Source organism: Lagopus muta, chromosome 3 (assembly GCF_023343835.1).
Source record: "Lagopus muta isolate bLagMut1 chromosome 3, bLagMut1 primary, whole genome shotgun sequence".
Lineage (NCBI taxonomy): Eukaryota > Metazoa > Chordata > Aves > Galliformes > Phasianidae > Lagopus > Lagopus muta.
Window position 1 is genome coordinate 8862369 of NC_064435.1, and position 25887 is coordinate 8888255.

Consider the following 25887-nt stretch of genomic DNA (forward strand, 5'->3'; position numbering starts at 1 on the left):
TGGGATCTTCCCAGCTCATCGCCTGCATTTTCCCATGTTTTTCTCCAGTCATTTCCCACCTGCTTTCCTCTTACCAGCTGCCATTTCCATTTAGACTGAATTTTGCTCTGTGTCTGAACAGCTGAATAAAAGCCACTATATTCAAACAGAATGCTAATGAGTGTACCTGCGCCTTCTTTTTCCTCTTTTTCTTTCTCCTTTTTCCTTTCCTCTCCCCTCCTCTCCTCTCCCATTTCCCCTTTCCCTACTCCCTCCCCTTCCATTCCCTTCTCCCTCATCAATTTTTTGGGGAGTTTCTCATTTAATTGTGCCAATATTCCAAATTCACAAAAAAGAGTACTGTGATGAAGATGTTTCTTTACTGAGTTTATGTTGGAAGCAGCAGCCTGGGAAGGGATCATACCCTCGCAGTGATATCTGTGACTATCAAAATGTGAGACAAGTTTCGGATTTTCTCTAAAATGTCCCAGTTGGTCTTGTGTGCTTACAACTCAATTCTGTAAACCGTATATCCTTCACAGAAAAGAATTCACATGAGGTTTCAATATTATATCTTCAGCATAATATTCCTAAGAGCCAAAACTGATCAAAGAAGTGGTAGCCAGTAAGGTCAGCATTTCCAAGGTTAGGTGACTGCTGTTAGTGAACTAGCCTGATGCTATCTGTCATTCCTAACATTTTTCTTTAGGCACTGGAGTTTGCTTTTTGGCCCAAAGTAATCCAGAAATTGTACAACTGAGTGCCATGTCCTGCCACACGATTTGTAATCCCATGAACCATGGGCCTACTCAACACGAACTGGTAGAATCTAAAATTTTTCTGACTTTTCCAAGCTAATCTGGATGCTCAGTGAGAGACTGAAGGATTAACAATATATTTAAGTACACAAGCTGATTTAAAAAAAAACAAAAACAAAAACAAAAAAACAGAAAATGCAAAGCGCACAGACTGTAAAAATGCAGCTTTTTGACATTGCTGGCTTTTGAAGTCACTCCAAGAAGTGATATTTAGAGAATCGTTGACAGGGTCAATTTCTGACATCACCTTGCTTTTTCAGTTGAAATAAGTGAGATTGCATACATGTGAATGAGTAACATTTAACTCAGTGTGTTTCATCCACATTAGCTGCTGTGGGAAAATTATCAGTTGCTTGACCACGTTCTGTCCTTTTTCTTGGTGTAATTTTGGCAGACAAACAAATACAGCATTTAGTACTGTTTAGTATGCTTAAAAAAAGTCTTTGCAGTTTCAAATGCAACAGAATCTATAACCCTCTTTAACCTGCACTGTCTTTTCTGAATAGGTGATTTTTGAATATAAGCAAGCATTTCTGAATTGCTTGTATTTTTCAGTTGTTTCTAGTTCCTGTCGACTTTCTGATTGTTCTTCAGAAAGTGCAAAAGATAGATTTGCTTTACTTCTATTTTTTGAAATAGCCTGCAGGAAAAAAAAATTAAAAAAAAAAAAAAAAATCATGGAAGTAATGACTTAATGTTTCTGAGAAATAAAACTTTTATTTTACAATATTTGAGATGGTTTCTGCAAGGAGAAAGGAAGATATTTATACATATATATTTACATATATATATATTCAAATACAGACTTAGATCTATATGTAATACCTTGAATCTTCACAGTAAAGGAACCAAGTGAAAATGTCTTTTCTCAAACAAGTCCTAGAAGCAGTGTATGCTGCTGCAACTATTGCAGTATTATGTAGTTTTCTTACATTTAATTTATGGAAGGATAACTGGGTTATTCTAATAGCAGTTATCTATTTTCTTTCACTAAAATGCTTTTATTGTTTAGGTAATTGGATACAATTGGCTGGCAAAAATGATAACTAGTGGGCAAATTTACAATGTACTGTATTTATACTGCAGATGTGCAGTATCATTTTTTATGTATCATTAAAATGTATTCCAAAACAAAAAGGACTTCAGTAACAAACATACAGTGTGACAAAAGTCTCTGTGAAGAAAAATGCAGATCATCTGGAGTCAAAGCTTCTTCATTAGGACATTATTAAATCTTTGCAACATCACAAGAAGGCTTGTTTAAAATACTTTGGTGGCATCAGGGTACAGAGTCGGATTCTAGTCTGCCATGTATTCATTCCCTTGGTGACTGTCTATAATAAAGTCAAAGTGGGATGAATTTACATTCATGCATCCACAGGACAAGTGGCATTCTTTAGGGATTGGTGCTGGGATTGATGTTATTTAGCATCTTTGTAGGTGACATGGACAATGGGATTGAGTGCACCCACAGCAAGTTTACAGATACCAAGCTTAGTGATGCAGCTGACATGCTAGAGGGAGGGGATGCTATCCAGGACATAAGAAGGCTCACAAAGCTCAGTAAGGCCAAGTGCAAGGTCCTGAACACAGATACAAGTTGGACAGAAAATGGCTCTGAGGAGAAGGATTTAGGGGTGTTGGTTGATGAAAGACTCAGTATGAGCCAGCAGTGTGTGCTTGCAGCCCAGAATGCCAATTGTATCCTGGGTTGCAATCGAGAAGCATGGCCAGAAGGTTGAGGGAGGTGATTCTGCCCCTCTACTCTGCTTTTGGGTAGACCCTACCTGGAGTACTGTGTCCAATTCTGGGAATCTCAAGAGAAGAAGGACATCAGAGTGTTGGAGTGCATGTCGAGGAGGGCCATGAAGATTATCAGAGAGCTGAAGCACCTCCCCTACGAGAACAGGCTGAGAGCCTGGAAAAGGCTCCATGGGAACCTTGTAATATATTATAATATATAAATTATAATAATAAGAATTCCAGTATATGAAGGGGGCCTACAGAAAAGCCGTGGAGGGACTTTTTATAAAGGCATGTAACAACAAGACAAGGGGAAGCATTTTTGAACTGGAAGAGGGTAGATATTAGAAAGAAATTCTTTGCTGTGAGGGTGGCGAGACACTGGAACAAATTGCCTGGAGAGGCTGTGGATGCCCCTCCCTGGAAGCATTGAAGGCCAGGCTGGATGGGACTTTGAGCAACCTGGTCTAGTGGGAGGTCTCCCTGACTATAGCAGGGGGTTGGAACTAGATGATCTTAATGGTCCTTTCCAACTCAAACCATTCTATGATTCTGTGATTCCATGATTTTTCATTTATTTTCCTTTTGTAAATATTAATCATATCTTGGCTGTAAGGAGAACTTTCAGATTCTCCTCTTTCCCTTCCTCCTTCCCTCCTTCTCTTTCCTGTTTATCAGGATAGTTTCTCCAGAATATGTGATGATATCCATTCTACAGTTGGAAAATAATACCATGATATTTTGCATCAATGTGATTAATCAGAGCTGACAGCAGTGTCTCCTGATAGTTTTTCAAAAAATAAAGTCTGATTTCACAAGGAATAAGGCTTAGCAGAACAGGAGTTCTGTCTTGTACTCATCTGGCCTTTCATGTTATGCTCAACAGATCTTGTTGTCTGTAGTCTAGCTTAAAAGGAGGAAATTGCTAATACTAAAATTTGCATTGCTTATGGTAAGGAGGAAATTGCTAATACTAAAATTTGCATTGCTTATGGTAAGGGAAAAAAAAAAAAGAGAGACGGAAAAAGGAAGAAGAAATCAGTCATTCATAACAAACCGCATGTATACTGCAGAGAAACTCAAGGCTTGAATAAAAAATACTCTGTCATGATATAATGCAGATCTGTTTGGTTGTTTTATAATCATATTCAGAAGCCTTTCATCTACGGATACAGTTGCAAATAAATCAGCCCGGGTTTAGCCTCTACGAGAGCAGGATCAAGTGACTGGCACTCCCCATAGTTGATCTAGATAACTGTCCACATTTACAATAAAAGCATTTATGACTTAGGCCAACTCTTATTATTATTTTTTTTTAATTTTAAAAATAAAATGTTTAATTGAAAGATTCAAAGCAAATTATGTAAAATGTTTTCCAGTATAAAATACAAAATATAAGCTTATCCTGAATTTATTCCTACTACGTCTAGACAAATTTTTGTTGTTGATGTGATGACTCAATAACTTTCACATTACATCTATTTATTGGTGGTTCGGAGGATATTTCAGTATTTCCTGTGTGCTCTGTACATTCTCTAAAAGTGTAGGTAGAAATCATTTCTTTGACATAATCAAAGCCATCCTAAAGGAAAGACTTTGTCTCCTTTTTGGAGGAACAGGTTTGTTCAATCCTTTTTTCCCTCCCAGCTACAGTAATGTACCAGGACATAATGCTTCCTGCTTTATCAGTCCCATTCCAGAATCACAGAATCATAGAATTGCTCAGGTTGGAAAAGATTTTAAATATCATTGAGTTCATCCATAACCTAACTATACTACCCTACTACCCCAACCATCTGCTAAATCGTGTCCGTGAGCACCACATCCAAACTTGACTTGCAACAGATTATCTTTTTCCTCTCTTCCTCTTCTTAAGAAAAAAAAGGAAGAATTAAACTAATTGAAGCAACAGGGTTCTTTTTTTAATAGTTTTTGTTGTTGTTTTCCCCAGGAACTCTATGTAGTGACATGAAACAACTTTTCTTACAAGACAGAGTAAAGATAGGCAATAACCTAAATTTGAATAAAGTTAAAATTGAGAAAAAAAAGTTTGATGGATTTCATTCACAATTTTTCCAAACGAGGCTGAGCAACTGAAGTACTCCATCTGTAGCTTATCTTTAGCCTCTCAGTCTTATGTCTGAGACTTCAAAACAGCTCTCCAAAGCAGGTGGAAATGATTGGTTTTCATGCTTCCTTCATGTGAGATTGCTTTTATTCTTCCATAGCATTCATTAGGAATGTGATTGGATGTTGAAGTAAACAAACAAAACGAACTCAGAGATTTTTATAAAGTACTGTATTTGTCTACCTTTTTCCAATTTGATCATATGGAAGAGATGAGCCACTAAGAACAGATGGGGGTTGCAGCTGTATGATGTTATGGCACAGAGAAGGGAAAGGGGATGGCATAAGAGTTGAAAGAGAACTTCAGGGCTTGTAATTTCCCTCTGCTTCTCTTTCTTGTTTTCAATGCAGCTTCTGTACTTCCTCCCAGGTATGTTCCTGGTTGGGATGGCTCCCTGGGAAGTTAACCTACTTACATTGCTGTCCCATGCCTTGCTGAGGGAGGACATCCAACATCTGAAGAGTCACACTGTTTAGTTGATGTGGCAATCAGTCTGGTAAGGAAAGAATCATGTCCAAGAATTGAGTCTACTATATTGAGACTTCGCACAGCTCAAAAAAAACCACTAATTACACAGCTTTTCCCCTAACATATGAAGTCTGCTCCAGGTTCAGACTTGAAGGATCACTGACAAACCATAGAATCACAGAACCATTAAGTTTGGAAAAGACTACTAAGGTCATCTGGTCCAGTCATCCACCTACCACAAATATTACCCACTAAGCCATGTCCCTGATTACTACATCTAGCCTTTCCTTAAACATGTCCAGGGATGATGACTCCACCACTCCCCTGGGCAGCCTGTTCCAATGCATTACCATTCTCTGAGAAGAAATTTTTCCTAATATCCAACTGGACTTCCCGTGGCGCAACTTGAGGCCATTCCCCTTGGCACTAGTTTCCTGGGAGAAGAAGCTGACCCTCACCTTGCCACAGCAAGTTGCTAGCAACTTCCCTGCACTCTCCCTGAACTGCAGAATGCCGTAACTATACTACAGAATTGTATGCTTATAAAATAAATTGCTATAAAACTATTATCTGCTCAAGTGAATAAAGCATTTGAATATGAATGGTAAGCTGTTCATCATTCATCATTTATGAGATTCAAACATGCATTTAAATGTTATATGAAGTTTTCTGATACTTCAAGGAGATCCCCATATTTCTCAGCCTAAAAAAGTAGTTAAGTAAAATAAAGCTGAGGTGAGAAGCACCTTTATCTCCATGAGCATGCTTCAGTCTCTAGGGTCACAGTACTTCTTCTACCTCTTAGAAACTCCCATTTGATGGGAGTAAGAGAAGTACAGGAAGGGATGGATAGGGGACCGTGTCTGCAAGCTGTGAGGCATATTTAGAACTGGGAGATAAAATGTAAGAAAGAATCACCAGTCTTTGAACATTTGTGTTTCACAGACTGAAATCCCCTATGTTTTATCCACTGGGAAGAAGACTAAAGTTAGTAAAATTATTAAGGGGCAACATTAGCCCCCTCCCTGACACAGATTTTGCTTTTGATAGGATTGACTCATTCTGTTTTTTCGTTAGTGAGACAGTATCTCACTAGAATAACAATGTCCCTAGTCATTACTAAAATTCAAAATACAATTCAGTTATAAATATTTCTATTAGTTTCAAAATCTCTAGGGATATACTGCGACACTGATGCCTAATTGCTACTATACCTTACAAACTGGTCTTACACAGATTGCAAAATTGTATTTATATATTCCACAGTTCTGATTAATAAATATATCAGCAAAAAGTAAAGTTCAGACCAGATTGGTTTCTTGCAAATTTACCTTTCTTTTCAACTTTTTGACTGACTGAAAATATGATTTGTGTTAATTACTCATCATAAAAGCTTTCTCCATGAGCAGGTAGTAGGGAGTCTGCCTCTACCTTTGCACTTCCATGTGCTTAGGAGTAAGACACTTCATCTTCTGTTCTCCTATTTCTTACCTCTGAAATAGCATCAATAAATGTTACATCCTCCATAAAGAACATTTGCTTTCACTGGTGAAAAGCACTTGCACTGAAGCAAGGTGTTCTTACAAACTCAGAATGCAGTAGTCTGCCCCATTTCTCTTCCTGCTTCTCCCAGACTGAGAGGAGCTTAATTTTTGAAAGATTTAAGCAATAATAACTGGCACAGAATTTTTCTTCTTTCCGTTTGGATGTGTCTCATGTGTCTTGTGTCAAGTTTTTATTCATGACAGCCAGTTAGAGACTTAGTTACTGACTGCTCATGGCAGGAGGCATTTCTAGATTTGAAACTTGCCAAAAGGAAACTAATGAACAAGAAGGTTTCTTCACCCCACTTCTTAATCTGATATTGAGAATGAAGTTGAATTTCACAACACTGTATGAAGTTAAACAGACTAGACTCCAGATGGACTGCTGACTTGACACATGCCTGATTTGGTTTCATAACAATTATTTTCAGATCAGATTGGTCTCCTAAAGTATGTGCATACAACATTTTTCTTCTGTGCCTGCTTTTAAGGTTAGTGTCTGCTTGGGACATTTATAGATGAGATTATGATTTCATCAGAATGCTATTTCGAAAAGTACTTGAACTGGTTTATGAAAGTATTCCATTAAAGGCAAAGTGAAACAGAATGCATTGCAGGATGTAATCTGTGCTATGAAATATGTTTTCTGTACTTTGTAACGTGTTTGGCTTCACAATACGTGCTGTTTCTGAGAAATTGAGTTGTTTCTCTATGTTAATCCAACGTGAGTCGTCACAGTTAATACAGATTAACATAGAAACACAGTACCGTAATGCACTTTTAAAGAAATCAGTGTGTTAATGCTAACAACTGCGTTGAGCATGGATAGCAGTTGCTTCTCACCGCCTTTCTAATCAGCACTGAGCATCAGGCAAAACAAACCTCAAGTCTTAACATAGAGCACCACCTCTCGATGGGACGGCTTTCTGCACAGGGCTGGCTGCAGAGCTGACTTGGTGCTGGGAGATCAGACCCCCGTGAGAAAATCTCTTATAATCATGGTCTGTCTTATATGAAATTTTGCCAAAGGCCAGGTCTCCTTTAGCAGGAAAGGTTAACAGGTATCATCACAGACTGACTGGCATACTTTCAGGCTTTGTACTGCTCTCATGCACTTTCAAATTTGGGAGGGTCAGGTTGGATATCAGGAAAACTTTCTTCACCAGAGGGTGGTGAGCATAGAAAAAGCTCCCCAGGGCAGTGGGCATGGCCCCAGGCTGCTAAAGTTCAAGGAGTGTTTGGAAAATGCTTTCAGAGATAGGGTCTGATTATTAAGTGGTCCTGTGTGGAGCCAGGAATTGGACTTGTTGATCCTGATGGGTCCCTTCCAATATGGGATATTCTTTTTAAAGGAAAACAAACAATAACAATTATCTATAAGTTATCAGAATTTTTCAGATTTACTTTTTTTCACAAAGAAATATGAGTTCAGAACCAATGTGGACTGATGGTTATGCTAGTCAACCTGCAGGGTGATTAGTTCCTCATAGTAACATTATTGTTCTGAAAAGTCCCAGCATTACTGTGAGCACTTTTAGAGTGCTGAATTCTCTGGTGACTTTCATTTAAGGAACAGAGAGAAAAAGAGTATGTTCCTTCAGTATGGAGGCTGCCATGGGGAAGGTGTAAATGCATGCTTTCAGTCAGCATGAAATTTATTATATAATCAGAATTTTATTCTGTTACCAAAATGTATGACACTGTGGGAGTTCAAAGTTCTTTGCATGTTATCCATCACATTAAAGTCTTGTGCAAATAATATTATAAAATGCCAGAAGCTGATTTATGATTTAAATGGCCTGAGTGTCCAACATTTGGGCTTGCCTGGGCCACATTGAGTGAAGATGAATTGTCTTGGGCTTCATATATAATATATAATATAGTTAATTTATATAAGTTAAATATATATATATATAAATAAATATTTTTATTAAAGCATAAAAAAAGAGAGCAAGAAAGACATAAAACTGAAGGATTGGATATCTATGCTTTAAAGGATAGCAGTGGTTTGGAATTATGTATTAAATCTTTGGTCATTTTCTGAGAAAAGTGAATCGGTTTATCATTTTTATTTTGTAGATTATTAAAAAATATGATGGCTAATTAGAACAACACTCAAAAAGTAGCTTCATTATGCATAGGACTGAAATGTAAAACAACGCTTTATCAACAGGATCCAGAAATGAAAAGACACATTAAATTGGTAACCTCAAGCTTGAAAGTTTACAAAAAGTGCATATAAATAATGAATCTCAAAGAGGATTCAAAAAATTAAAAATAACTTCAATCCTGTAAACATGTGCAAGCAAAACTCCCACAGAAACATGAAGTTTTCCTATGGAAGAAGACCTCAGGGCTTAGAAGATGGGATCAGCTGAAGGAAAAATGTGCATTTTATTAAAAATGATCTGATATGAAAAACCGTTTCTTGAATTGAAACAGTAGTTTAATCCTTCCTAATCATAAAATTATTATTTTCTGATTCTGTTTTTTTTTCTTTTTTTTTTTTTTCCACATTATCCTTTGAAGCAAATACAAGAACAGAGATTTCCAAAGGAAGATGATGGCATATGAGCTTGCTATTTTTACTTCTGTGTGTTGGCTTGATTCTTTTAAAATGAATCCATGCCTATAACTCTAACTATAATCTTTATTTTGTTTGCATAAAGCAAAGACACTGGCTAGAAGCAAGAACTGCTTAGTGACTTTTCTTCTGCTGCCCAGCTGAAGGGAGTAGAGAAATGCACGGCTGTTCAAAGGAGATGCGCTAAAGCAGTGCTCCCCGTCAATGCTTTGCTGGGCAGTTAACTGCAGACAGCTTATGTGCTTGAGGGAAAATAAAGACCCCTACTATGCATCCACCCCTAGCTATTCTTCCATTCTGCTCTGGTCCATGCTCTAGTGCGCACTTAAATTATAGCTATTTCCCATTTTCCCAGAATAGCACCAGCAAGCTTACCAGAAGGAAAAAGTCAGTGGAAGGAAGAAAGCCTCAAGTACTGAAATTAGCAGAAGCTGAGAACTGTAAGACTTACAGTGCTTCCCACCCATAGCAGCCTGCAACTGGGCTTGAAACAGAGAAGTCTATGTCAACAACTGTTATGTGACATTCACACAACTGCTAAAGTCTTCAGCTCTACTTGAATCCTGTGCTACTGCTGTCTATCATCCTTCGGAGAAGCCACATCCTGGAACAAATCATTCACTAGCAAATCCTGCAATGAATGTATGAATTCATTAAATAAAATCACTCCCAAGCATACACAGGACTGTATTAGTAGAAATTATCATCGTATCCTAGAATCGTTAAGGTTGGAAAGGACCTCTAAGATCATCTGGTCCAACATCAACCTACCACCAATGGCCCACTAAGCCACATCCCTAAGTACTACATCTAGCTTTTCCTTAAACGCTTCCAAGTATGGTAACTCAACCACCTCCCTGGGCAGCCTGTTCCAGTGCCTCACCTCTCCAAGAAGAAATTTTTCATCATATCAAACCTGAACCTCCTCAGCACAACTTGAAGCTATTCCTTCTAGTATTGCCTCTGTTACCTGGGAGTAGAGGCCAACCCTCAGCTCACTACAACCTGCTTTCAAGGAATTGTAGAGAGTGATAGTCTCTCCTGAGCCTCCTTTTCTCCAGAATGAGCAAACCCAGTTCCCTCAGCTACTTGCCATAAAACTTGTGCTCCAGACTTGTCACAACTTTGTTGCTCTTCTCTGGACACACATTAGGTTCTTGACATCTTTCTTGAACTGAGGGGACCAACACTGAACACAGTACTTGAAGTGCAGCCTCACCCGAGTTGAGTATAGGGGGAGGTTAACCTCCCTGCTTTTGCGGGTTGCACTATTTCAGATACAAGCCAGGATGCCATTAGCCTTTCTAGACTACCTTGGCATAATACTGGCTCATGTTCAGCCAGCCACTGACCAACATCCTCAGATCCGCTCCAATACCAACCCCTAGGGAACACCACTCATGACTTGTCATTAGCTGGATTTGATATTGTTATTGCCTTTTATTTTGCTACGCACACATTAGGTGAATACATTTCTGCTTCTGGCTAGTTGTTGCAGAGTTCCACGCTCACCTCTGCTGACCGTTTGATAAGATGACACAGAAGATGGGGTGTAATTGATGTGCAACAAGTTCATCCCCAGATGTGCACATGGGAGAAACCATTCTTATTCACTCCCACAACCACAGTTTAATCAGGCTCCTGCGCCCCTTGTTTTCCTCTTGGACCCCTTTCAGTATGCTTTTATTTGTTTGTCTTGGGGGCAGATGAACACATACTCACTGACTCTTCAGAAGTCCCCAAATCTAAATTACTAAAGGCAGGAACATGTATGTACAAAAGAATATGAGTAAATTTCAGTTTCAGGAAAAAAAATCATGGGCATCTTTAAAGAGGAACGCTGAAATAATTTCCATTTATTGGTTTATTGGTTTAGTATAAAAATCTAAATGGCCTTAAATATTAGTAGAAAAGTCACCTAGTTACTGTCTCATGAAACATGCTGCTCTTAGTTTTTGCTTAAGTTTTTAGAAAACCTGTGAAGAACACTGTGTTTGGAAATGTAAAATAAATTGTATAGAGTGTCAGCAGTCAGGCAAAATGAAACTTTCAGGGAGGCACAATAGCAGAGAACATAATGATATTTAAATTACTGGGCCATAAAGCATGGAACTATCAACAAGTGAAAAAAAACCATAACCTATAAAGAAAATCCCAGAGCAAAGTACAGTTATTCCATCCCATTAAGAGGTTCAACTTCTTTTCTCATTTTTGAAACAGATGGTTTGACAAGATTGGCAACGCTCAGCAGCGTGAACATAATCTAACTCATTCAAATAGGAGATGAAAATAACAAAATGCAACTCAGCATGGAAAAAGATTCAAGCTAACACATGCTTCAGTAAAGAAATTCAAAACAAAGAGGTGCAAACAGGACTAGAAACCTGGAAAGCAAGTGTGTTAAAGGAGTCGAGCAAAAGAGTGGCAAATAAATGATGTCCATTTAAGCAAGAGTATTTTGTTTTTGTTATGCAGATTTTAATTATCCAAACTAATATGCCTGAGATGTTGAAACTTGCACTTCTACCATCAGAGAATGGGTCGGTGATTGCATAGCTTTTAACAATCAGAAGTCACTGGAGCCTGAGTTTCCACGTCTTTTCTGAAATTTTCCATACCTCACTGAACTTCTTCACAGTAGAAATGAGACACAGTGGTTTATGGTTCAGGAAATTGATAGATCTTGAATGCATTGCAGGTTGCTCTTTCTCCTGACCCTCCCAGGGAGGGACTGAATCAGTACCATAGTGCCACCTTTCTGAATGTGCCCCAAATGCCACATTTCCTGTATCTCATAGAATAATGCAAAATCAAGATCCTGATACAAAGCTGCTACAGTTTTTTGTGAAAACTTGTACTCTGAATTCAATTCAGAAATGCTGGTAAATACTTAAAAGTGCTTCATGAAAGATTTGGAAAGAATTCTTACTTCCATTCCTCTTCCCAGCCACTTTGTACACAGTTAACTGTAGTGCTTCCCTTGCTTCTTCCTGTAATGTGTGTCGTCACATTTGTAATTTGATCAGTGCAAAATATTTATAATGAAGACTGAACAAAAGGGAACTTCTACAAATTTCTTCTCATTTCACCAAATAAAGTCACCTCTTCTAGTACAGACAAAAATTAAACTGCAGCCACAATATGAAATTCTGTGTTTTTTTTTCCCTTACAGAGTGGTTAGATATCTTGCTCCAGGCATCTACCAAAATTGGCTAGCAAAATTAAAAATGAATGAATAAACAAATGGCAGGTTGGTCGTGATGAGTTTCTGTATCCATTAGAGTTCCTACAGAGGATATGAAAATACACGGTTCATTCAAAGAATTATAGAATTGTTGAAAGGCCTGAAAAAAAGGTTTTTTACTGTTGTAAAAAGTTGATTTTCCTCATGTTTATTAACTCCATTTATATATTGGAAAGCCACAACGTGGTCTCCTCACAACCTTCTCTTTTCCAGGCTGATCAAGCCCAGTGCCTGTAGCCTGTCTTCCTAGGAAAGGCTCTCCAGCCCTTGGATCATTTCTGTAGCCCTCCCCTGGAACCTCTCCAAAAGCTCAACACCTTTCCTGTGTTGGGAGCCCCAGACTTGGACACAGTACTCCAGATGAGGTCTCACAAGAACAGAATAGAGGGGGACAATCACCTCCCTCGCCCTGCTGACCACCTCTCTTCTAATGGAACCCAAGACACCACTGGCTTTCTCGGCTGCAAAAACACGCTGCTGGTTCAAATTAAGTTTTTCGTTAACCAGGATCCCTAGGTCTTTCTCAGTAGGGCTACTCTCTAGGAGTTCTCCCAGTCTGTATATGTATCTGGGATTACCTTGACCCAAGTGCAAAATCTCATTAGGATGATAAGGGCCTATTGGCTTAGTACCTCAGCCTTCTCCATATCTGTTGTAGCCAGTTCTTTCTCCATTAGCAGAGGAGTTGTGCTCTCTTTGGGCTGTCTCTTCTGATCTCTGTACCTGTATAATACCTTCTTGTTGTTTTTGACATCCCTCACCAAATTCAGTTCTATTTGTGCCTTGGCTCTCCAAATACTATCTCTACAAATCCAGGCAGCATCCCCGTATTCTTCCCAGAGAATGGCCTGGAGAAATCCCCTGCCATAAGTAATTACTGTGGTATCTCCTGGTAGTGTAGATTGAGATGTCATTTCATTTCCTTTTCCTCCTCAGTCCTTCTTAACATTGCCATAATTTTGCTCTCCTGCACATCTTTTCCTGCCTGCTTGGCTTTTAAAACCATTTGAAGGCTCATCAGCATGTGTGCTCACCTTGAAGAAATCACATAACTCAAAAAAATTATTTTGTAATAACCTCATTAAATTCTCAGTGTTCATTATGTGAGGAGGTTGATATTTAGATCATACACACTATAACCAACGACAAAATTAAGAAAAGGTGCTTAAGCCAAGCATCATTAGCCCTTGGGCACTGTTAAACTGGTTCAGAGCATTTAGAACTTGTAATTTTGTTTGTTTTCTAAATTATTTTTCTTGTTCTTCTAAACAAACATAATAAAGAATCTGAAATGAAATTACTTTGCTTTGTCATTCAAAATACAAGAACAACTGTAAGTTTCCAGGGCCAGGTTTTTATTTTATGTTAATACAGCAGTTACCAAGGAAAAGTTTTGTACTGCGTTTATAAAACATTACTTACGTGAGCAACAGTTAATGATATTTCCTGTAACATATCTGAAGTTCAGAATTAAATGCAGCCTTTAACAGAAAGCGTCTTTTTCTGACTTGATTATAAGTCATTACAGTGACTCATTAAAATATATTGTTTCTGAAAACTCCCTAAGGCTGTGAAAGAAATGTCATACAAGCACATCATCATCAGTAAGGCACTGCTTTGCAATTAATATGACTTCTATAACACAGCTTTATTTTTTTTTTCTTGACAGTGTGCCCTGAACTTTATTTTTTAGAGCATTACAGACAGCTTTGAAATGTTGGAAATCACTCTGGGTATGCACAAAGCGGAATGGTCATGGGGATACATCCTGTCATTGCCTCTCAGAATGTAAATTCTTCATGTCTGTACACCTAAGTGTTGAAGTTCACTATGAGACTTTGTGTATACAAATGGAAGAAGCTGTTTGCAAACCCTTATGTTGATTTTAGCGTAGCTGTAGCATATGTAAGAGAGTGTCAGACTGCACAGATCCTTGCTGGGATTATCCTTCAGCCCTATATGCAGTAGTTGGCCTATGCTGAGGGGAAGAGCCCGGGCAAAGGAATCAGAAGAGTGTCATATTGTAAGCAGTAGCAATACACAGTGGAGAGGAATACTGTGTTTGGTTATACTCAGCACTTCAGGGAACTTCAGTCCAGCTGTATCCCACTCAGCAAAAGCCCCTCCATCATCCTAAGAAAGATGTATCTTTTCTTTCCCTCCTGGTAATGCTTTTCAATAATCATTACATTGATGAGCATAAATCTGAGTTAGTGTCCTGACCAGGACACCATGAGGTGTATTCCACATATTGCAAAGTGCAGAAAAGTCCAACAGATATTCTGCTAAATGCGAATATTGAGTAATTAGTACAGCCAGAGTGTTTGGCTGACAAATCCAAAACTGTTTAAATCCCTCTATCATGCAGATTATTTTATTAAGCAAAAAGACATTATTTTGGTAAATCCAAATCGACTTGTTTTCCTAGCCTGTTTATTCAGCTAATAAACTGCAATATCAGACAGAAAATGAATCAAGGGTGAATCCAATAGTCAGTGATGGGGACTGGACATCTGAAGAGCCCTCTGGGAATGCATCTGTGCTGAACCAGAGAGATCAACCTGCCAATACAGGCTTCAGGCAGGCAGGGAGTAGTGCACATCGCCTTCCATTGGCTGCAGTTCATATGCTGAGGGACCGGGATCCTCAGGGACCTACACCACACCTCTAACCAGGGAAATACACGTTGCTTTGCTTAGGCACACATAATCTCTGTCTTTAACATCAGGGCAGTCTGAAGCACTGCTTGCTCACAAAGAGAATCTTGCTCCTGACAGATATTGGCTGACTAAGAAATCAGTTGTTTGAATTCTTTACCTGCTGCTTAGGAAAACGGTGTGTTACAACGTCATCACCAAGCAGTGATGCAGTACCTTCAGAACACATCATGTTTTTGGGATTTCACATCGCCATGGCTGCCTGGCTGCTTTCTCCCTCTTCCTCCTCCTCCTCTTGTCTCACTCTTCAACTCTCTTTCTTTTCCTCCTTTCCCTTATGAAGAACTAAACGTTACCCCTCCAGTTCCTTTTAAACTAAAGGGAGGTATTGCATCTCCCAATGCCATTTAGTTCTTTGCCTCTAATCTAACCAAAATACACCCTAGGAGGCTTTTATCATGCTCTGGAGGTCTTTATGTGACTCTAGAGACTAATAGTGAGTTTTCAGCTGCTCAATTATATGCTGTGAAAACAGAGATGAATAACCCAGGAGAACAAGAAATAAAATGTCTAATGAAAGAGAGAAGTGGAAAATAAAATATGATGGATCCATGAACCAGGAAAATACAAAAGGCTTTTCCAGATTGCAGAAGTTATAGAGGAGAAAGCTTCTCTCTCTGAAAGATAAAATGCTGTGTGAAGAAAAGTCACTGAGATTAGGAGAAGTACTCCTCCTGTCTTAGTTACTGCACTCAGATGAAATACCTTTACCTGACGGTTGCCATGTGAAGATGGAGGAACCCAGCTGCTGACCTGCTGTTCTGATCTCACTCACCCATCTCACCCAGTGTGGCTATTTAGGCAGCAAGAGCTGCCCTAATCCCCGAGTGCATTCTGTCATGCCTGGGGGTGTCCCTGAACAGAGTGTGTCACAAGCTGCTCCTGCCTCTGCTGCCCAGAGAGGGGGGAACAAGGAGCAGCTGTCTGCTGCACACTGGAGCCATGTCTGTCTGCATTGGCTGGTGCTGTCACATCGTGACAGAGAAAAAAAAGGTATACCCTCCCCCCCCCCAGAATCTACCCTCCAAAATAAAATACTTGACCTACTTTTTCAAGCTGTAGAGCTAAATTAAATGAATTATCTGTAACGAAAACAGCAATGGGTAAAAAGTCTTCCCAGCCAAAAAGAGCAGCTCTGGTAATTCCCTTTCAGTGCTCTGCTGCTCAGTAAAATGTCTGATTTTAATTCTATTTCCTTAACAATTTAATAAAAGGACACAGCCCTAGCCCTATTCTGCTGCTGGCAGTAAAGCTGGAAGCATTTGAGCCTCCTGTGCCTGTGAAGGGTTTACTTGCTGGGTCATGGAGGACTGCACAGAAATTGCTTTACTAGCATTTATTCATTGGTTTGGAATATGTGGATAATCAGCAAGTGTTTTTCTGCCATCAGTCAGGAGCTGTGCTTTAACTGAATTATTCAGATTAGATACCCAAATTCTCCTCTAGAGTTCCCATAAGCAAAACATAAAATGGTGAATGCTGCTTTCAGATTGGAATGTGCTATTTCACGAGGCTGAACCTAAGAGATCTTGCAATGCACATTCCCCAGTCAGCCCCACATATGAGAAGCAACTCCCACAAAGCCTCTCTGAATTTAGGAATTAAAAAGCCAAATCCATTTACTCGAGTCCTCCCAAGCAAAGCAATTTAAACTTCTATTTCTTGTAGCATCTTTTGGCTGAGATTAATTTTTTTTTTGTTGATGATACATAATGCATGTAATATCTGATGAAGTAAGATCACAGTGAAGTCTAAAAATAGAGCCATTCAAGTACCCTTAAAAGAAAACCTGACATGAATACCTCATAGCTCTCACATCAATGAAACTGAGCTGCAAAGGTACACTACCCTTATCCACACTTCAGGCAGAATTTAAAGCGTAGACAAATCTCTGTCGTCCACATTCCTAACATCTAGACCTCAGAGTTCATTTAATTTAATTTAATGAGACAACAAGACTGCAAACGTGTATGCTGAGCTCCCCCGTACAGCACAAGTTGATAGTTTTGCCCATTTTGCCCTCTCCGCTTACTTTGTTGCTGTTGGCTCTTGTTTCTACCCCCGAGTAGACCAATGGGTGCCACCACAATCAAGGATGTTTTTCCCCTTCTCTAATAAGAGTGAAACAACTCAACCTTATCAATATCAACAGATGAAAGGATCTTTCTTTCATTCAAACAAAGAAGCTGAGACTTAAGGCTGACTCCTATAACCTGCTTACTGGTGCTTTATGAGGAGGATCAGCTGCCTTCTTGAGTCATTGCAGGGCCAGATCTTGTTGCTGTGCCCTCTTCCATTTGAATGGGTGTTTCTAATCTTGGGAACATCATTCAGCCTCTCCCTGGATGTCAGGGAGGGTAATGAGTGAATGTTTGGTTAGCCAAGCAGAGCTGCAAACAGGTGTATTCACTGAGGGAATGCTTCTGTATGGGTAAATAGAGGTATCCAGAACAGGATATAAGATCCAGTCATGTTCAGGCATCACATCATAGAATCATGAATAGAATGGATTGGATTGGAAGAGACCTTAAAGATCATCCATTTCAAACCCCTTGCAAGGGCAGGGCTGCCACTCACCAGATCAGGCTGCCCAGGGCCCCATTCAGCCTGCCCTTGAATGCCTCCAGGGATGGGACATATTGCTTCAGTTCTGCTAGAAGACAGTCAGAATTTAAATATCTTGAAACTACAGAGATCCTGAATGTTATAATGAGAGATTCTTCTACTTTAGGCTCTGAAAAATATAGTAGCTGTTGCAGAAAACAAAAATGGATAAGAGAAATGGCTGTTGTATGGAAAGTGAAGAGTGACGGAAAAAGTGATCTGACTTCAGGACTTCTCCCCTTCCAGACCATAAGTGTTCCTCAAAGCTTTTCCCATGTCTGTTTTAGTGCTTGCCTCCATGCTGGCACTGCTCTTCTCTTCACTGCAATTAACCCCACAGAATGAAGATTTCCTTTTGAAGGATGCCTTCTGAAATTTACTATTTTAGTTTTGGTATGACAGTATCTTCTGTTAGCACATGCAAATTGACAGTGTGCTTTGTTTCTGAGCACAGCAGACACAGACTTGTCTGCAAAGAACGTGGAGTTGACCTTGCAAACACAGCTATTGTTGTGGTATCGGCTTTCTCTGTAGTGAAGGGATTTATTTATTTTACCTCTGTCTCTCAGCAGCAGAATGCTCTGACAGAATATCAATGCAATGGGTTAATTCTCAGGCATTTCCAGACAGCCTTCCCCTGAAATCAAGATTTCATCATTTTGAGACTGAGAGAAAAACAGTTTTCGCTTTCTCTCCTGCAGTATGCAGGGTCTCTAGCTGGATCACCTGGGGCACATTTTCAGTGTTTAAGTAAGCTTTCACTGCTTCACAGAAAAAAGATACAGGCTTTCATTAAGTGTACGTAGAACAATTAGCCCCTTAGCAGCGATGACTTTAATTATTTCATTTGCAATTGCTAGTTCTAGTCTGTTTATTTTGAATAACACAGCCACAATAGTTAATGACTGCAGCACAACCAGAGAAATCAGCAGTGAGATAGACATGCTTGCAAGCAAAGGTATGTGCAAACCTCTCTGCGTTCCATGTTAGATTCTTACCCTTTGATGACAATCAAATGAGGGCTACAGCATCTCCATATTCAAAATTATAAAAAAAAGATATTTAATACATGCAGATTTGCCCCCCTCTAAGGTTACTGACCGTAGCAGCCTGTTATTTAACAGCATGTGACAGAATTGCTGCTTTTGCTCAAATTGTGCAGATCTGTACTTTCAGAGCTGAAAGCTCCAGGTTTATTCCTAGTTAATGGCAGCAGCCCTCATGGCTGCACACATGTATTATTTACACAGAAACAAGATTAAAAGTTTTGACAGAGAATGATATTTTAGGTAGATTGTTTCTGTTTTCATTAAGCAGTGGGAAGCAGTGATGCCATAACGGAGAGCATAACACGGTTAGATCCATCTTTGATATACCCAGAAGTGACAAGGTAATTTTACCAAGGGTCAGAATATTCTCGACCCATTCCTATCTAATGAGCCAGTGATCCATCTCCCCATTACATCAGGTATTTTTGCACCATAACATTTGGAAAGTTACTTGAAATTCGTACAAGAAAACTTCATCCTGATAATTCTTTTTAAATTATTAAAATCAGTAGGAAATATAAATCCAGCAGCCAGAGTATCATTTATTTTTCTGTGTGACAATCTAAACACTGTGCTACTGAGACTGCAGTAGGCTGAGTTACTTGTTAGCTTTGTCTGAGATTTATTAAAGTCAAATGTAAGCCCTTCTCTGTCTACACACACAGAAAACAAACAAATGAAAAAAAAAAACAAAAACAAAATATATCTTTCCCTCCATCTACATTCTTAAACATTGCAGAAAAAGTCTTTAATTTAGGCCAGCCAAGACAGGAATACACATTATCTATTCAAATAATAAGTAGTTCTGGCTCTTGAAATGTTAATAGAAACATTAATCCCTCTGGTATTATATAAAATTTTGAATAGTTTTAGAAGTAAAACTGAGTATGTTTACTGAAAATCTGTTATTGCTGAAGTAAAAGGGTGTTTTATTCAGAGAAACACATGCTGCAGACTTATTTTTATATTTAGATTCTAAGTACACCTATTTACAAAGGTTTAAGGTGAAACTGCACTTCTTCCCCAATCCCTTCTCCTGCTCTCTAAGAAAATGACTTTTCAAAGCATTTTTTTTTTTTAGACTATATCTATTTCAAGAAAGATGGCATTTCCATTCAGTTCTGTGAGACCAGTTCTGCAGCTGTCTTCAGGGATAAAACAGCCTACAGATTATTCTTAAACTTATCCGATGCAGGATACTTCCCTGTGCTCTGAATACGTTTCTCCCTTTCTTAATTCCTTGGAGAAATGTTTGCTTTATTATGATATAGATTGAGATGGTTTTTCAATTTCTAAAATATTCATGGAATAAGAAACAATATGAATCTATCTGGATTTTACAGATTAAATACTGAGCTTCTGAGGTCAGCCAGAATTTTGATATACTTCCAATGTACATCCTATAGCTGAATAACATAGTGGTAGATTTATAATTTGTGGTCTAGCTCTATTCAAAGAGTTAAGCTTGAGATCCAGCTTCATTCCACTTAAAAAAAAAAAATCTGAGTCATGAATTCACCTAAAATTTTGACTATCTAACAAAAAAGTAAGGCATCATTTGCTGTTAAAAGGATTTGGATTATTTTAGACGCACCTGCAATGCAGATCCTGCTGCCAGCCAGTCCCCCAAAGGAGGTCAACGTCCTCTTTGACTCCTGTTTGTGGCTCAGGGAAGCACCTGTGTGTGGTTACACAGTGCCAGGTGCTTCAGAGCTGCCCTAAACAGTGCCAACAGCACAAATCGAGGGTCTCTATAGGCATCCTGGTTCTGACACAATGCTTGGCCCAGTATTTATGAAACAAAAAGGCAATCAGATGTGGCAAAGAGTATCAAATTATGTTTATTGTGAGCAGGGTGATAAACTCTAAGTTTTTCAGCTTGCGCTTTAGTTGTGCAGGGTGCTCAGCACAAGCAGGGCTCACACTGGAGGGCACAATTCTGCTGCTGCTCATCAGCGATGCCTCCCTTGGTTTGAGAGCTGAGGAATTAAGAAAGATACTGTGCATTGCTTCAGTGCTATATTTACAGCTGTTACATAATCTTAAAAGTTGCTTATGATATAATGAAGAAACCCAGCAGGTTGCCGCCTTAAATAATATTTCATGTGTGCGCTGAAATGAGTTCCCCTTCCCCATTCAGGTTGTTGCAGCCCTGGGACTCAGGCAGTCTTCATTCTGCTGTATTTACAGTATAATAAATTTCGCTGCACTATGGAACAAAATTATTTTCTAAATAATGCTGCAGATTGGATTATATCTCAACAGCAGAACCAAAAATCAACAGATGTATCAGATATATTTAAACTAATTACCAACACATCACAGCAGAAACAGGCACATGGCACATGGATTCATTTTCCTGTACCAACCATCTGATCTGTGCCTATGATCATTAATTTAGCACATGCTCAATTGTATTTTCAAATACATCTGAGAAAAAAATCGACATGTTTTTCAGTTTTCACATTGCAGTCATTCTGTTGTGGACACCTTTCGTTAGCCCTTCATAGCCATCAACACCGATTACAAATTAAACATGTAATTGCCCAGTTCTGCAGATGTTGAAATGATTACATGGTGGTTGCTTCTTGGCAGCAATTGTTGAATATCTGGACCGAAATTTTCCAGCTGCTACAAACTGAAGTCAAAAATGAAGTATGGCATAGGTGGGAGAGTGAAGGGTGAGTGGGTGGAGGGATAGGGCATATTCATGCCAATGGATTTGGTGAGGGGTAGCTAATGAGCTGTCAGCTGTCATTTAAAAACTGTGCTGGACCTTCATCTTACAGCGTGGTTTTGAGCAAATATAACATTCCTAAACAGCATGAAAAGGAGCAACTAAAGTATGAATAAGTGTACCAGCATGAGCTGTATCCTTCACGTTAGCAAGATGGCTCTCATGAATCAAGTTACTTGCATTAAGAAGACACTTCAGTTTTCACCCTCTGTTAGAAAGCAAAATTGTCTCGCTTCCATGCACATAAACTGCATCTTTATACTGCTATTCAGTGTCCTTGCAGAGGAGGTGCCTGAGTCATACAGCTTTTTACTTCATTAGCAGCAATACTACCACCGTAAGTGATATTAAATCTACATGAAGAAGAGCACAAATATTTGAAACACTAGCATCAGCAAGAGAGGTAGGAAGTCTGTCGTAACCTAGGGCCTGCTCTACACTCTGAGAAACGAGACTGGGCAGCTATTACTGAGGGAGAAGCTGAGATATATAGCAGTTAGCATTGAGCAGGAGAGATGGACCTTTCTGGCTACAGTAGGTGCTATACTCTTTCTAAAGGCTCTCTAAATGTGGTTCTTAAGTAAAATCCTGCTCCTTTTTACCTTTCTGTCTTTTGCCAACAATCAGCCTCTGAGATGAATTTTCAGAATGGAACAAAATACTGCAGTCTGATGAGATTTTCTTAAGGTTTATAATGCACCTGTAGTCAGTAGAACAACAGACACCTGAAAGGCAAAATAAAATCTACATTATCCCAAATAATATGACTGATTCGTGTCTATTTTTTAATATCTGTATCTGCAGTGCTGTAGACCTAAACAACTAAGAGTTTAACAAAATGATCTTCGTAAGAAAGATGGGAAAGAAGGAATAACTATTTCTGTATGTATGGAATATGGAAGTATGGAAAGATGGCGCTGGAAATGTACAGAAAGGCAGGGAATAAAAACCACATTAGCTCAGGGTCAAGCTGTTGTACAGAGTTGAGGAAGCCGTATTGTCTGGCAATAAGGGACTTCTCCCCTTCCTGTCTGACTACTACAGGTACCTACACTGGTAGACAGGACTTCGTTGAACACTATGGATGATGTTAGAATTGAGAAGGATTCTCCTGATTCAAATTGACACATGGGGTTTCATCTGTGCCTATGCAAGTTTGGACCCTTGTGTATGAAGGGGTGAGGTACCTGACAGTCTGCAGAGCTCTTCCCATCAGCCTCAGGAAACAACAGCAAGAAAATGGCTGTTGCCACAGGAGTGATATCACCCAGCACAAGCCAAAGCAGGCTCCACTCATCCTCTATCCCTATTAAAAAAAAGACCAGTTTGAGAACAGCAGGCAGGAAGGTGGGTGGTAGCTAAGGAGAAGATTAAGAAATAGCAAGCTGGAGCAGAAAGAACAGTAACAGAGGCAAATGTGTGGTCTTTGATATTTTAAAGTACAGTTCAAAAGGAACCTACACAATTATAGTTTTCCCTGAAGATGCAGCACACCGTAATCTTGTACAAATACTCTAGCCCTTCTGCAACCAAGAGATAATTTAGAAGGAAGGTATATTAAGTGTCCCAGCATTGCTTCTTTAACACTAAAAGCCTCTTTGCTTCTCTTCAAAGAAGGGCTTCTTATAGCAGGCAGCTGAATAAGCTGCCTTTTGTTTTCAGGTGAGCTCATCAGTGGAGAGGCTGTAGAGTATCATGCTATCTGACAAACACCACCCGTGCATGTCTGTGCTGCAAACAGACTAGTGTGCTGGTATCTCTTCAAAAGACTGTGTTACCCAATATGATAAAGGCTATCATTCTATCACCTGTAGATTTCTAAAGTATGACAGCTGAGAAGTTTTTTCAGAGCTGAGTTTGCAACTTTTCACTAATGTAAACTGCCCTAAAGATAAAATTCCCCTTCCTTCTTTGTATGCTAGACAAGACCAAGTTTTGGCCAGCTCTTGTCCCAGTGCACTGGGGGATCTTAACTTGAGGCACCAAGAATTCACCTCAGTTTTCAGAAAAGATTTAATAGGATAAGGAAACGAACAAACAAGGATGAGGGGAAATGAATGAATGGTAAGAGAATGATGGAAAACAACACCAGCTGACTGTGTTCATGGTTTCCAGACAACAAGTTTGATGCCAATGCACCAACAGTTCTGTTGGTTTCTCATGGCAACTGCTGCTTTGAGACAGAGTGAGTTTTGGGGAGCAGATGTGGTGTTGGGCTTAGAACTTTTAAAATGATATTTATCTCACACAACAAAGATAGCAGAATTTGACTTGGGCCAGGGAGGGGAAAATAAATCAACAATATTGCCTAAAAATCTAAAAGAGATAGTAATCTAGTCGTTGACAGGCTAAATGGGGCAGAAATTAAGATTAAGTGGACAAACTTGGATTTGCTAAAGAGAGGGAGGATATGAAAAATATTGGCAGACCCAGAATAGAAGAGCAGGAAGGTAATTTCAACAGGAATGATATGTAAGATATGCTGGAGATATCAGAAGACCTGGACAAAAAATCAGCAATTCCACAGCAAATTGTCAGCAATGCACAGCTCTAGAATTGATTCTTCAGGCATAATCAGCTTTACCTTCTGTGCTTCTGGTTTGACACAGGGCTGTGCTGTTAGAAAAAGAATGCAGGCAGCTTCAGAGCAGGTTCTGCTAAGGTGAGTGCAGTGTCCAAAGTAAGTTACTTAATGAACTTTCTTGCTAGGACTTGCAAAAATAGGACACTATGGGATCGATAGTCTAACACTTAAGAGACTTCTCACAGCCTCTTCTCTTTCTAGTCTCCAATATCTTCATTTATTAGAAAACTCATTGGATTTTTGTTTATTTACTTGCTTCTTGTTTGTTTTTGTTGTTTGTTTTTGTTTGTTTTTTTCTCTCCCAATGGGGACAGAGAGAGGGGTGTTCTGAGTTAAAGAAATGATGGATGGGAAGCTGGACATGAGCCGGCAATATGCCCTTGCAGCCCAGAAAGCCAGATGTATCCTGGGCTGTGATCTTGCCCCTCTGCTCTGTGCTGGTGAGGCCTCATCTGGAGTACTGTGTCCAGATGTGGAGTCCTCACTACAGACATGGAGCTGTTGGAATGCATCCAGAGAAGGCCACAAAAATGGTCCATGGAATGGAATCCCTCTCCTGTGAGGACAGGCTGCGAGAGATGAGGCTGTTCAGCCTGGAGAGAAGGCTGTGATGTGACCTGAGAGCAGCATTTCAAGATCTTAAGGAGAGAGTAAGAATGGAACGGACTTGTTAGAAGGGTCTGTTGTGGTAGAACAAGGGGAAATAGTTTCAATCTTAAAGAGGGTGGATTTAGGTTAGTTATAAGGAAAAGGTCTTTTACAGTGAGGATGGTGAGGCACTGGAACAGGTTGCCCAGAGATGTGGTTGATCCCCTGTCCCTGGAGACTTTCAAAGTGAGGCTGGATCAGGCCCTGGACAACCTGTTCTAGCTGTGGATGTCTCTGTTAATTGCAGGGAAGTTGGACTAGATGGCCTTTAAATGTCCCTTCCAACACTAAAGCGTCTATGATTCTATGAAATGAAAAGATATACTCAAACATACAGAAGGTCCTCACCAGCTGATGCTGAGAGGTAATACTGCTGATTCATTTTCATGGTTGTTGACTAGTGTGGGAGTTCCAAAAGAAAGAATAAAAGAAAAAAAAGTGCTTGTTTTGCTGTTTACTTTTGGAGACTTTGCACATTGTTCTGTTTTTTTTTCTGATAGTCTCTTACATGCTACTGTCATGCTACCATCTCTCTGTATGAAAGGGTAAACTCTTCAAACATGCTTTGTGTAACATGTTGAGAGGCATAGTGGTAGGTGTCTTTGAGTTGGAGTTTAGCTCTTACTTACTACTAGGTTTACTGAAAAAAGACTAATAGTCTTTCTCACACTTGAAACAACACCATTTCAGCAGTGTAAATTAACGGCTTGTTATGAGGAAACTGTATGGTCATTCTGGGATTAAGATCAGTCCGCTCCCCTTACACCATAGAGGCTTGTACAACCCTTGTACATCATTTGTCCAAGAGCACTTTTGCAATGATCCCAGTATTTTTTACCTAAACTTTGGAAGTGATGTGCACATTCAAGGGTCTGTTTACCAGTTTTCAGATAGAAGCTTGCTTTTCTTTTCTTTAGAAACTAAAACACAGGGCAAAGCCCTTGCTGTAATGCACACCCTGAGCAATGAGGCTGAACTTTGACTTTCTGCTTGACAATAGAATTTTAAGCCCTTGCAGAGTCACTAGATGCTTCTCCTGT

General features: G+C 39.4%; 1 long non-coding RNA gene across 1 annotated transcript; it reads right to left on the reverse strand.

Annotated features, from left to right (window-relative positions):
- Positions 1-21833: 21833 nt before the first annotated feature.
- On the reverse strand, positions 21834-23190 carry LOC125690961 (uncharacterized). The gene is made up of 3 exons (XR_007375853.1): positions 23077-23190; positions 22803-22921; positions 21834-22340 (listed from the first exon to the last, which is right to left on the reverse strand). It is a non-coding gene; the product is annotated as an uncharacterized LOC125690961 (long non-coding RNA).
- Positions 23191-25887: the final 2697 nt, after the last annotated feature.